Source organism: Euprymna scolopes, chromosome 15 (genome assembly GCF_053919585.1).
Source record: "Euprymna scolopes isolate OS-2025 chromosome 15, ASM5391958v1, whole genome shotgun sequence".
NCBI classification, from domain to species: Eukaryota; Metazoa; Mollusca; class Cephalopoda; order Sepiida; family Sepiolidae; genus Euprymna; species Euprymna scolopes.
The window spans coordinates 43984519-43996984 of record NC_136496.1 but is presented as its reverse complement, the minus strand read 5'-3'; the positions used below and the strand labels follow the sequence as shown (position 1 = coordinate 43996984).

Genomic DNA, 12466 nt, shown 5'->3' with positions numbered 1-12466 from the left:
TAAACATTTGAAATTTTATATAAAGGGTATTCAGAGATAGGGCAAAAAAAAGCTACCAATATATAAATGTATGTATGTTTGCATGTCTGCCTAAAAATTTCGACAGAGGTAACGGATTTTCACAAGATCAGTATCGGTTTGAAGCTCGACCTTTCAGACGACAAATACCGAAAAATTGGCTTAAAACATTAATGTCTTCACCCTCAACTAGGCACATTTTATAGGGAGGGGTCGCTTTTTTCGCCGATACTTTCGAAAGTCATCCCCACTTTTCGATTGTCTAGCCTTAATTTCAATCTACGTCACTTCCGGTTTGACGGTGGTCGTAACAGCAAAGACGTCACGTTTTTTCCTCGTTCTTTTCCTCCTTCGCCGTACGGTTTCCAGCCTGCCTTCCTACTACCACTTTTTCTTTGTTCAACGCACACGCCCAAACACCTGGGTAACGCCGGGCACCCATGCTAGTGTATATATATATATATATATATATATATATATATATATAGTTATGGTTATATGGGGAATATTTAAAATAATGAAACTAAAGTAAATTTACATACTTTAATAGTTTCTTTTAATCATTGGGTGTTTGAAGAAAGGACCATACGTATGGGGACATCCTTAGTAGGGATTGTAGCGAGGTGTCTGTTCACGTTACGCTTGAATTTCTATATATTACAACAATTGGAAAAGCAGGGAACAGAAGAGGAATTCCATGGGCTCAAAAGAAGAAACTATTGAGTAGAAAGCCTTATGGAATATTTTTTTTTTACATTGTTTGATTCGTTTGGTTTATCGACCATTTTGGGTCATTTAATAAGAAATCAAGTCAAGTGTTTAGGTTTCAAATATTTATTGATTGATTTTTTTTTTATAAATAGCCTGAAAAGAATACATTCTACTTAAAACAGAACACCGTAGCATTACAGGTGCTATCAATTCTGATCCGAGTGAACACGTGAAATGATGGCTATTAAGAGGTGACTCCCCAGACTTTTCGAATAATTAGATGTTGTTTAAGGTCATCTCCAGGAATAGACAGTGTAGTTGCCGTTACTTTTTTTCACCCCAAACAAGGCATATTTGCCACTCGGACATAAAGGATTACTATTATGGATCGTACCTAACAAGGGGCTGTGGGGAGTTAAGCAGCAAGATGTTTGTTGACATTACATTTAAACTTCTGCAGTCTAGGAAACAGGAAACGGGGGGAATTCCAAAGTCTAGCAGCCCAAGAGAAGAAGCTATTAAATTAAAAGGCTTTCCGGCACCTAGGAAACTCAACAGTGAAGGAATTGCGAATAATTGGGTAGGACGAAGCATAAATATCACATATATAAAAGTTAGAAAGGGAAGGGGAAGACGTATTTCAGGTAGTGAAAGGTTAGGGGGCACCTTACTCGTGGGTGTTCGCGTCAGTCGTGCCTATGGACCACGAATACAAATTATGTATTCATTTTCCTTATCGTATTTCCCTTATATTTGTAGCACATTTAGACATGGCGTCATTTTTTGCCTTCCCTAAATATTGTATTTCTAAATTGTCCGCATGATAATCTAGTGTCTCTCTTGACATCTCATCAACGGTTAATCTAGCGCAAACTCATTTCGTTTATGTCAATACCAACGCCCTTTTCCTGCCCCCCCCCTTTATTCGTGTTTTTCTTTCTTTTCTCTTTTTTATATTTCTTCTTTATTTATTTTGTTATTGCTTTTCCTCTGTAAGTTATCTTTCCCTTTTCTTCCCCTTTTTTTCATTCCGAGTGCTTTTCTTTCTTAATTCCTTGAATCATATTTAGTCACTAATAAAGATAATAACAATCAATAAAGATATAATTAATTAAGCACATTGAGAGGAGTGTATGTGTTTACCTTTGTGCCAAACAGTTTCAGATGTACACCACGACATTATTATTTTTCCTGCTCTGTTTCAAAATCTTTAACCTCATTCGTTTGAATACCTGATGGCATTGCGATTCGTTTGTTATTGTCCATGGTGGCTGCTGCTTAGCTAAGGAAGCGAGGAAAATGCTCTCAGCCCTTCCCACTTCATTTGCATGCGAAGTGTCCCACAGTGGAGCTGGTCGGGTTCATAACATTCTGTAGCTTCACGAGAAACGAGTGGTTTTCTTTAAATAAGAGAGGAAGCGGCAGCAGTAGCAAATTGACGACGGTAAGTGTCCAGTTTTTTTCTTCTTCTTTTCTCTCCACTTAAAAAAGAAACTTTAAAAGATTCTTTCTAGTATTTTGGGCTATTATTATGCTGAAAAAAAAGCACTTTGAAAAAATATACTTACAGTCAAAAGAAATAAATAGCCACAAACAAGTTTTTAGTTCCTGCGTTAATTACATTTTGACATCCTGTAAAATCTATATATAAAGTTGTAGCTTCTGTGTGTTTGTTAGTTTGTTCACGAACTCCTCGTAGAGTTTTTAGAGATAGACATAGTAACCATATAAATATTCTTAAATGCATAAGAATACGTGGATTTTCATTGATTGGGGATGAAGTTTTATCCGCTGCTTTGGCTTGTTATCCATAAAAAGGAAATAGGAGGCCTCACTTTCTAATATTCAGACTACTGTTCTTACCTTGATCGTTCTTCTTAGAACGTTTCAGTCTATGTAACCTCTGACCTTCTTCTGATGTATCCTGTCGAACTCGGGAATCTGCATGGAATTTCGGATGAGCCCTTTATTAAATCCATGGGAGTTAGCAAGCCCTTTTCTTTTTGTCAGCCATGACTGAGTAGACGTCATAAGTAATTTGCAATTGTATCGTCCGTATTGCCTGCACTTCACGTGAATCTTTAACCCCCAGAAGAGTATTACGACTGAATTTTACCTAGTACTTTATCCGTTGCGTCACGAGCCCTCACTTATATTTTATTGGTAAATATATATACGAACTTTAAAATAAGTATAAATATGTTAAAAAAGGGTTGAAATCTTGAAATAGAAGTGTTCATGGGTTCTCATTTATTCCTAGTAAATGGCTGATGTACCCTGGGAGGGGTTAAAGATTATGAATGTACCAAAATTTATTTCAATAAATGCCATTTTATTTACACATATTTTCACTAAGCCAATGCAGTCTTGAACCTCATTCCTCAAATTAAATATTATAAACTTCAAATGCGAATATAGTGTTATCGGCCAAGGGCCTCTTATTTAACCGCCGGCAATGCCAGGTTTCCTTATCAATTCATATATCAGAAGAAACACAATTAACTCACATTTCCATTTGAATATCAATACATAAAAGAGAATCTTTTTTACATATGGGTTACTTGATGAGTACTAGATTGATCTTTGTAAAGAAACCATCGTTAATTTTTTAAGCATCACAAAATATTATAATAGAATTGTCTGAAATATATATATGTGTGTGTGTGTGTGTGTGTGTGTACGCTAAAGTCTGCGCGTACGTTATCACATTTCACATATATTAAACAATGAGATCATTCAATGGTGATTGGTTATTAATCTGATATCACTAAGGTAAACAATTCCAATTTTACCCATTTTAAATGAATTGTCCCTGAGTCAAATAATGTCGCGTCTTTGTCTGAAACAGTGCAATTTCAAATGAATACATTTCAAAAAGTGTTAAGAATAGGTAGCTGCAATGACAATTATTGTTACGGAAGTAGAAAATGTAAAAATTTTCTTAATAGTATTAATCAATAAACGACATTTATTATTTCGAAATGAAATTATTATTAACAATAAATTTCCGTTGTTGCGCTAGTTTTAATACATGCTCAGCATATATTTAATAAATTATATATTTTATAACGAGTGCAATTTTCAGAGTCATGGCGATTTTCAAAATGTGAAATATTGATAGTATTTATTTTGACAGATATTATATATTTTTCCATTGGTATTTATTTTTCCATGGTATTTATTTTGACAGGTAAATTTATACGTTGTACAATAGAATGTGCGTAAAAGCGCGTCGAAAGTTGGAAAAATATATAATATTTTTCCAACTTTCGACGCGCTTTTACGCACATTCTATTGTACAACGTATAAGTTTACCCAAAGGTGAAAAATTTCACGAGGAATACGTAAATTACTTAAACTTTCTCTTTTTTCATGAAAAAATAGGAACCGTTTTTGCATGCAAATGATGGATCCATTTATCGCTCTTGTCTATGAGCATAAATACGGAAAAATGTTCCTAGAAAGTTAAAAAAATTAAATTCCTACGAACAATGTGCTAAAAATATGCACACACAAAATAATGGCAAGTGTCTGTTTTTCATTCGTACAGAAACTGTTCGTATTTTTACACGTTCAAGCGCGTTCATAATTTTTAAGTGTTTAATTTGAGCAAAACAATTACAGTAAAGGCAAGTAAGCGCAGACAAATTATAAACCATAATCCGCGAGAAAATATAGGCAAAAATAGAAGGTTAAATTTATTATTTGCATTAATCGAACTACTGTTCTCATCTTGAGTGTTATTCTCTCAACGTTTAGGCCGATGTAATCGATCTATTATAGGTTGATCTTATCGAACGAATTCTTTTATTTAATCCACGGCAAGAGCATGCTCTCGTTCCCTCAGCCATGATTGAATAGCAGTCTTAAGTAATTCACAATTGTATTCTTAGTATTGCCTGTACTAAGGATTGAACCTTCAACACCCAGAAAAGTGTCACAAGAAACACTCAAGATGGGAACAGTAGTCCAGATAATCAAAATAGTCCAAATTATCATTTCTCATCTCACAAATTCAGAAATATGATGAAAGGTTAATTTAAATTCAATATTGATTTTAATAAATCTTCTTTATTTGCCAATGTAATTCAATTGAAATGAATTTTACAATATTGCCTCAACAACAAATATTAAGTTTAAATTCATTTTTCAATATTGTTTCAGTCAAAAATGTTAAATCTGCATTCATTTTTCAAACTTGTCATTCTTGATTATATCATATTAATCCATTTAAAGATATAATTGTATTTATATAATAAATTGACGGTAACCATGCTGAATGGAATGGCTGACTAACATCTTATGAAAATAAAAATTGCCTGATCTCATTTATTGCGAATAATTTAGTCTTACTTTCTTTCAACTTTCAAATATTAGTTCGAGAGTTTAAATAATGTTCATTTATCAAGGAAAGCCGAATTCATATTCTTCCTCGCCCCCACCCCTGGTTGAATAAGTATGAGTTAATTTTGAATGATTTTCACTGAAACTAACAAAAATATGTGCCTTTGTTTTTGCTAGTAATTTTTTTTTAATTCCGTTTTTTACCCAAACAAGACACAGTGCCACTTCGATATAGAATAATCGGAGACATAACTTGCAGGGATATTATGTAGGGAGATGAGCAGCAAGATGTCTGTTCACATTATACTTGAACTTCAGTATGTCAGTACAGTTGGGACAGCAGAGTCCCGGAAGGGAGTTTCAAAGTCTAGCAGTTCTGTGGAAGAAACTATTGGAGCAGAATGCTTTCTTACATCTAGGGATCTCTACTGTGTAGGGATGGTATTTTGTTGCTTGTCGGGTTGTCAGGGGTATTTACGTCAAGGGAGTACGTGCTTGTAGTTCGTCAAAGCATTCTTCTTTAAAATACTTGTAGAACAGGCAGAGAGATTCAACATTTTGTCGATGGGACAGAGAATGAAGCTGAGATGACAGTTCAGGACCTACCAGGTTGGCGACTCTCTTTTGAAGCCTGTCAAGGAATGAGAGACTAATAGTAGATGCACCAGCCCAAATACTCCATACATGAGTGAATGGTGGCCTTATAGAGGTGCATGATACTTTCAGGCGCAAGTAACTTTCTAGCACGGTAGAGAGAAAGCCTACCTTCTTTGCAGCGGCCTTGGCAATGCTCTCGATGTATCAGTTCCAACTCATATTCCCCGTGAACGTTAGACCGAGGAGTTTAAAAGAAGTACTTTCAAGTAATGTATCTCTGGCCATTGCTATTGGTGGTAGAGAAAGTTTCTTGTAATTATTGAAGGAAACAAACTTAGTCTTGGCCGCATTGAATGTGACCATCCATTTATGTCCCCATTCCACTACAAATTGAAGGTCTTCCTCTAGTGTTTCTGCCATTTCCTTAGATATGTGTTCATTTGTTTTCCCCTCGTGCTTGTTAGAGCGTGGTGTCATCAGCAAATATAGCCATCTCAGAGACAATTTTGTAATGTCAATAAATATTGAAATATCTGATTGGTTGAATACGTGGCTGTATTCGTGATATCATTAGAAAAATAGTAACTGGTATGACTACTTTTATTACATTTGAAAAATAAATACATTTTTTTCCTAACGACTCTATTATCGATCACACTATTTTATCAGATCCACAAATGACATCAAATGAATGTAGATTATTATTATTATTATTATTATTATTATTATTATTATTATTATTATTATTATTATTATTATTATTATTATTATTATTATTATTATCTTCATTGTCATGCTTTACGAAGTACCCGTTGGTAAGTTAAAGTTTGTGCAGTAACATAACATGATATTCTGTTATAAACTTACATTTGATTGTTGTAACAGAATATTCTACACCTCTTTTTTCATATATGGACATTCAATAGATCGAGTGAATACCAATTGCTTCTAGCATTAGTAATAGATTTTAGTAATATCTGTCTCTTATTTATGGTAATGTGCTGGTTGTTCCAAAATAATCTTGTCTATTGTACGCTTACAATAGACAAGATTATTATTTTCAGATAATATTGAAACGAATGTGAAATCATTCAGATTTTGCACAAGTTTCTTTTCATCTACACCATGAAGGGATACGTTATGAGTGTTGATATTAGTTGAATTCATCTCGGCGAAATAGTGGTGTTCAAAGAAAATAAATAATGATTAACAACGGAATAATTCGTTTACTTATTTATTCTTTATTACTTATGTAAACGAGGTTACCAGCAACGTTAATTAAAGGAAATGAAAGAGAAAGGGGGAGAAATAGAAAGAAAGAGGAAGGGAGAGATTGAGAGAGAGAGAGAGAGAGAGAGAGAGGGAGAGAGAGGAAGAAGTGAGAGGGAAGATATATAGGTGGATTGATAGATAGATTAGGAGATAGATACATGTATGTATAGATATATAGATAGCTATGTATATAAATTGAAAGATGGCAGGGAGAGAAAGAGCAAACATGATCACCAAAAGAGACGTTGTTTCATTCCTTCTCCATTGTGGTTGTGTCACCGGCCGTTTGTGTCTATCAATACGAAATCACCTTTATGAAATGGCGCCATTACAATTGATGTCTTGCCTTTTACTTTTATTGACGTTTGAGATCAACAACTTTCTGATTACCCTATTCAAAAATGCCCCGAGAGTTTCATTCTACTTTATTTATATATAATACTAATTGTCGCAAAAATATTTTATTTTATGAATATTTTCTTTAAATGGTGTACGTAATGGAGTTATTAAATTTATATTTGTTTTTTTTTTAATATTATTTATGATGTCGCAAAGTTATTCAATTAAGAATATGAATGAAGTTGAGGTTTCACACATATATACACGCAGAGTGGACATAAAAAATTAACCTCAATTTTAGCAGCTTGTCATTGACTATTTATATTTTTGAAATCTTTATATTTTGCTTCAAAACAAATGAAAGTAAATCCGTATTATTGAATAGTCGTGCATTTTTTAAAGATCGTGTTTGTATAAAGATCTGGTCAAAGTATTTGCTCGAAAGGAATGAAAGTGTATTCGATTTCATTATTCTAAACAATGCAATGATCCATCCAAATGAACTGATCGCTCATAAAGAAAATTATCAATGTCAAAAGTCAAAAGAAACTGACTTTACTTTATATATTAAACTGGCCTATTTATGCTGCAAAAATAGAAAAAAAACTGAAATTTTCATAAAATTTTACTTACGATATTTCGACTATTTTTCAGATTATATCTATGATATTAATGTGTAAATAAACTTCAATCTTTCTTTTTTCTATTTGTGTAGAAAATTCATAAATGGCAAAAACGATGTTTCACATTTTACCTATTTTATCTTATAAATAACATGAAAATAGTAACGGAGATAAATGTTTAAGGTTTAGAGGTTTAGAGGCGTAATTATTCATTTATTTCTGGAAAATGCTGTATTGTTTGCTACTATATATATACATACATACACATATGCATACATACATACATACATACATACATACATACATATATATATATATATATATATATATATATATATATATATATATATATATATATACTAGCAAAAGTATCCGTCGTTGACTGGGTTCAAAAACAGCCTACAGAAAATGGACACTGATTTATGAAAGTATCATAGGTTATCAAAAGGAAGGGTTGTAAAGAGATAGCTTCGAATTTGGGGGCATCAAAACCAAAGCAAAATATGATGAAAGTAAAAATAAAATAGATAAACCCCATAATTTATTATATCATACCTGTTTACACTGAAACACTTATCACAATATTCTGTGGATCTATATTAAAGAACCTTGTTAAACTTTGTGACATATTTCCATTCTATGGTGGTCAGGCGCGAACGAACACCCCATAATTTTATTGTACCACATTTCTTCAAACTGAAACATAATTATCAAAGTATACTTACGCAGATAGATATGAAAAGTCTTTATTAAAGTTTGTGCCTATTTCCATTCTATGGAGGCCAGGTGCGAACGCAGACCCCACAATTTTATTATACCATCCCTACTTAAGTTAAAACATACTTATCAAAATATTCTTATGTACATCTATAATAAAAACACTTGTAAACTTTCTTTTCTTTTCATTTTTACATTTTTTATTTCCATACTTTGTGGACCAGGCGCGAAAGCAGACACAACAATTTTAATGAACCACCGTTCTACTAGATCAAACATACCCATTCCTGTGTCTCGATACATCTTCTATCATTATATGTGATCAGTTTTCTATAATAGTCAACCATATAGGAGCCTATTCATGACCACACACACACACGCACACACACACACTTTTTATTATATATATATATGTATATATATACATGTATATATATACATATATATAATATATATATATACACACAGTCAGATTTTTATTATATATATGCATGTATATATATACATGTATATATATACATATATATAATATATATATATATGTAATATATATTATATATATACACCCGCATGTATATATGTATATATATATATATATATATATGTATATACATATATATAATATATATATAATATATATAATATATATATAAAATATAAAATATATAATATATACATAATATATACAATATAATATGATATATATATAAAATATATATATAAAATATAATATATATAATATATACATAATATATACAATATAATATGATATATATATAAAATATATATATATAAAATATAATATATATAATATATATTTATAATATATATAATATAATATGATATATATAAAATATATATATAATATATAATATATATAATATATATATATATATATATATATATAAACAATTCTTCCTAATACTAACAATCACTTCTGTAAGGTCTGACGAGGCTGTTAGATCGTAAACATGGTCAAACATCTGAAACATATGTAACCAAACAGATAAAATTGTAATAAAAAATAAAACACATATTTGCTCTGCAATAGTATTGTGCACTCTCTTCAGGTTTTTACTAATTACCAGTTTTACCAAATTTGCTTTTTTTCCATCTTGTGTTCAACACCAAAGGTGTGAGGCAATTATTGCATAGTGGGCATTCGATCGGTCTTTGGCTATTGCAGGTTTTTCTGTTACCACTATCATTAGTATATTATATATAAATAAAATTACATATGAGAGTTATATAATACTATGAGTTAATGTCAATTTCGGAGCAAAGAAAACTTACACGCGTTTCTAAGAAAATTACATAACCGCAACAAAAATACTCGGTTTTCAGAGTTTGTCGCCAAAATGAAACCCATAGAATATCATATCAAGTATTCAAACAAAGAAAAATTTCGAAATTGTTAAAAAAAAAAAATGAAGCAGATTATTTAATGACTAAACAGTGACGATATTTTGAGGGTCGTTCCAAATGTAAAAATGTTGAAGAGCTACGAAGACATAAATAATATCATTAAAACGAGTGACCTTTTGTATTTCAGAATTTATTTTTCTACATAGTCAACTCCATTTTCAATGCGATGATCGATGACTGTGCATGGGCGTTCAGAGCGCGCTCTGTCATACGAGGGTCGTTCTAAAATAACGCCTCCTACTATTAAAACTAGCTACATTTGTGCTCTAGAATTTATTTTACTACTTATTCACCACTATTCTAAAGCACTTTTGCCAGGAATTCAATGCCAGATCTTTAAGGTGTTGCTTTCTAAGAGTTTTACACCGTCAATATCTGTAACAAAGAAAAGAAACTTTTATATCATTAAAGCGTAAGTTCAGTATCATAACAATGCAATTTGTCATTCCCTCTGATCCGTTAGGACGGAATAAAAATATAGGAGACATTACTTTGGAACATCCCTCGTATACAATAGGTTAAGGTAGTTTAATTGAAGCGTAGTTCAGTAAGTATATAAAGGTAATAAAATGCAATAAAATGCAAAAGTGTAATGGATAAACACGAAGTAAATTAGAAAACATATGAAGGTGGAATGAGTTGTGAAGTTTCCACTTTTTATTTATTATAAAATTTTTTTTTTTTTAGTTTCCACTTTTTATTTATTATAAAATTTTTTTTTTTTAGTTTCCACTTTTTATTTATTATAAAATTTTTTTTTTTTAGTTTCCACTTTTTATTTATTATAAATTTTTTTTTTTTAGTTTCCACTTTTTATTTATTATAAAATTTTTTTTTTTTTAGTTTCCACTTTTTATTTATTATAAAATTTTTTTTTTTAGTTTCCACTTTTTATTTATTATAAAATTTTTTTTTTTTAGTTTCCACTTTTTATTTATTATAAAATTTTTTTTTTTTAGTTTCCACTTTTTATTTATTATAAAATTTTTTTTTTTTAGTTTCCACTTTTTATTTATTATAAAATTTTTTTTTTTTAGTTTCCACTTTTTATTTATTATAAAATTTTTTTTTTTTAGTTTCCACTTTTTATTTATTATAAAATTTTTTTTTTTTTAGTTTCCACTTTTTATTTATTATAAATTTTTTTTTTTAGTTTCCACTTTTTATTTATTATAAAATTTTTTTTTTTTAGTTTCCACTTTTTATTTATTATAAAATTTTTTTTTTTTAGTTTCCACTGTTTATTTATTATAAAATTTTTTTTTTTTAGTTTCCACTTTTTATTTATTATATAAATTTTTTTTTAGTTTCCACTTTTTATTTATTATAAAAATTTTTTTTTTTAGTTTCCACTTTTTATTTATTATAAAATTTTTTTTTTTTAGTTTCCACTTTTTATTTATTATAACAATTTTTTTTTTTTAATTTCCACTTTTTATTTATTATAAAATTTTTTTTTTTTAGTTTCCACTTTTTATTTATTATAAAATTTTTTTTTTTTAGTTTCCACTTTTTATTTATTATAAAATTTTTTTTTTTTAGTTTCCACTTTTTATTTATTATAAAATTTTTTTTTTTAGTTTCCACTTTTTATTTATTATATAAATTTTTTTTTTTTAGTTTCCACTTTTTATTTATTATAAAATTTTTTTTTTAGTTTCCACTTTTTATTTATTATAAAATTTTTTTTTTTTAGTTTCCACTTTTTATTTATTATAAAATTTTTTTTTTTTTTTAGTTTCCACTTTTTATTTATTATAAAAATTTTTTTTTTTTAGTTTCCACTTTTTATTTATTATAAAATTTTTTTTTTTTTAGTTTCCACTTTTTATTTATTATATAAATTTTTTTTTTTTTAGTTTCCACTTTTTATTTATTATAAAAATTTTTTTTTTTAGTTTCCACTTTTTATTTATTATTATAAAATTTTTTTTTTTTTAGTTTCCACTTTTTATTTATTATTATAAAAATTTTTTTTTTTTTAGTTTCCACTTTTTATTTATTATAAAAATTTTTTTTTTTAGTTTCCACTTTTTATTTATTATAAAAATTTTTTTTTTAGTTTCCACTTTTTATTTATTATAAATTTTTTTTTTTTTTAGTTTCCACTTTTTATTTATTATAAAAATTTTTTTTTTTTAGTTTCCACTTTTTATTTATTATAAAAATTTTTTTTTTTAGTTTCCACTTTTTATTTATTATAAAATTTTTTTTTTTTAGTTTCCACTTTTTATTTATTATATAAATTTTTTTTTTTAGTTTCCACTTTTTATTTATTATAAAAATTTTTTTTTTTTCATCTCATTTTCTGCTGAACTACTCCACACGCTTCCCTCCACATCGTATTCTCGTCTGTTTGTTTGTTCACAATTTAATTAACATGTACAAAATGTACACCGTTTCACAAATTATTTTTAATA

General features: G+C 28.9%; 1 protein-coding gene across 2 annotated transcripts in view; it reads left to right on the top strand.

Moving 5' to 3' along the window:
- The first annotated feature begins 1819 nt into the window (after positions 1 to 1819).
- The window catches only part of LOC145293796 (uncharacterized), a 109784-nt gene continuing 99137 nt past the window's right edge, over positions 1820 to 12466 (top strand). For both annotated transcript variants that reach the window (XM_080140363.1, XM_080140364.1), the window contains exon 1: positions 1820 to 2173. The gene's annotated coding sequence lies outside the window, so the exon portion shown is untranslated. The remainder of the gene's footprint in view (positions 2174 to 12466) is intronic.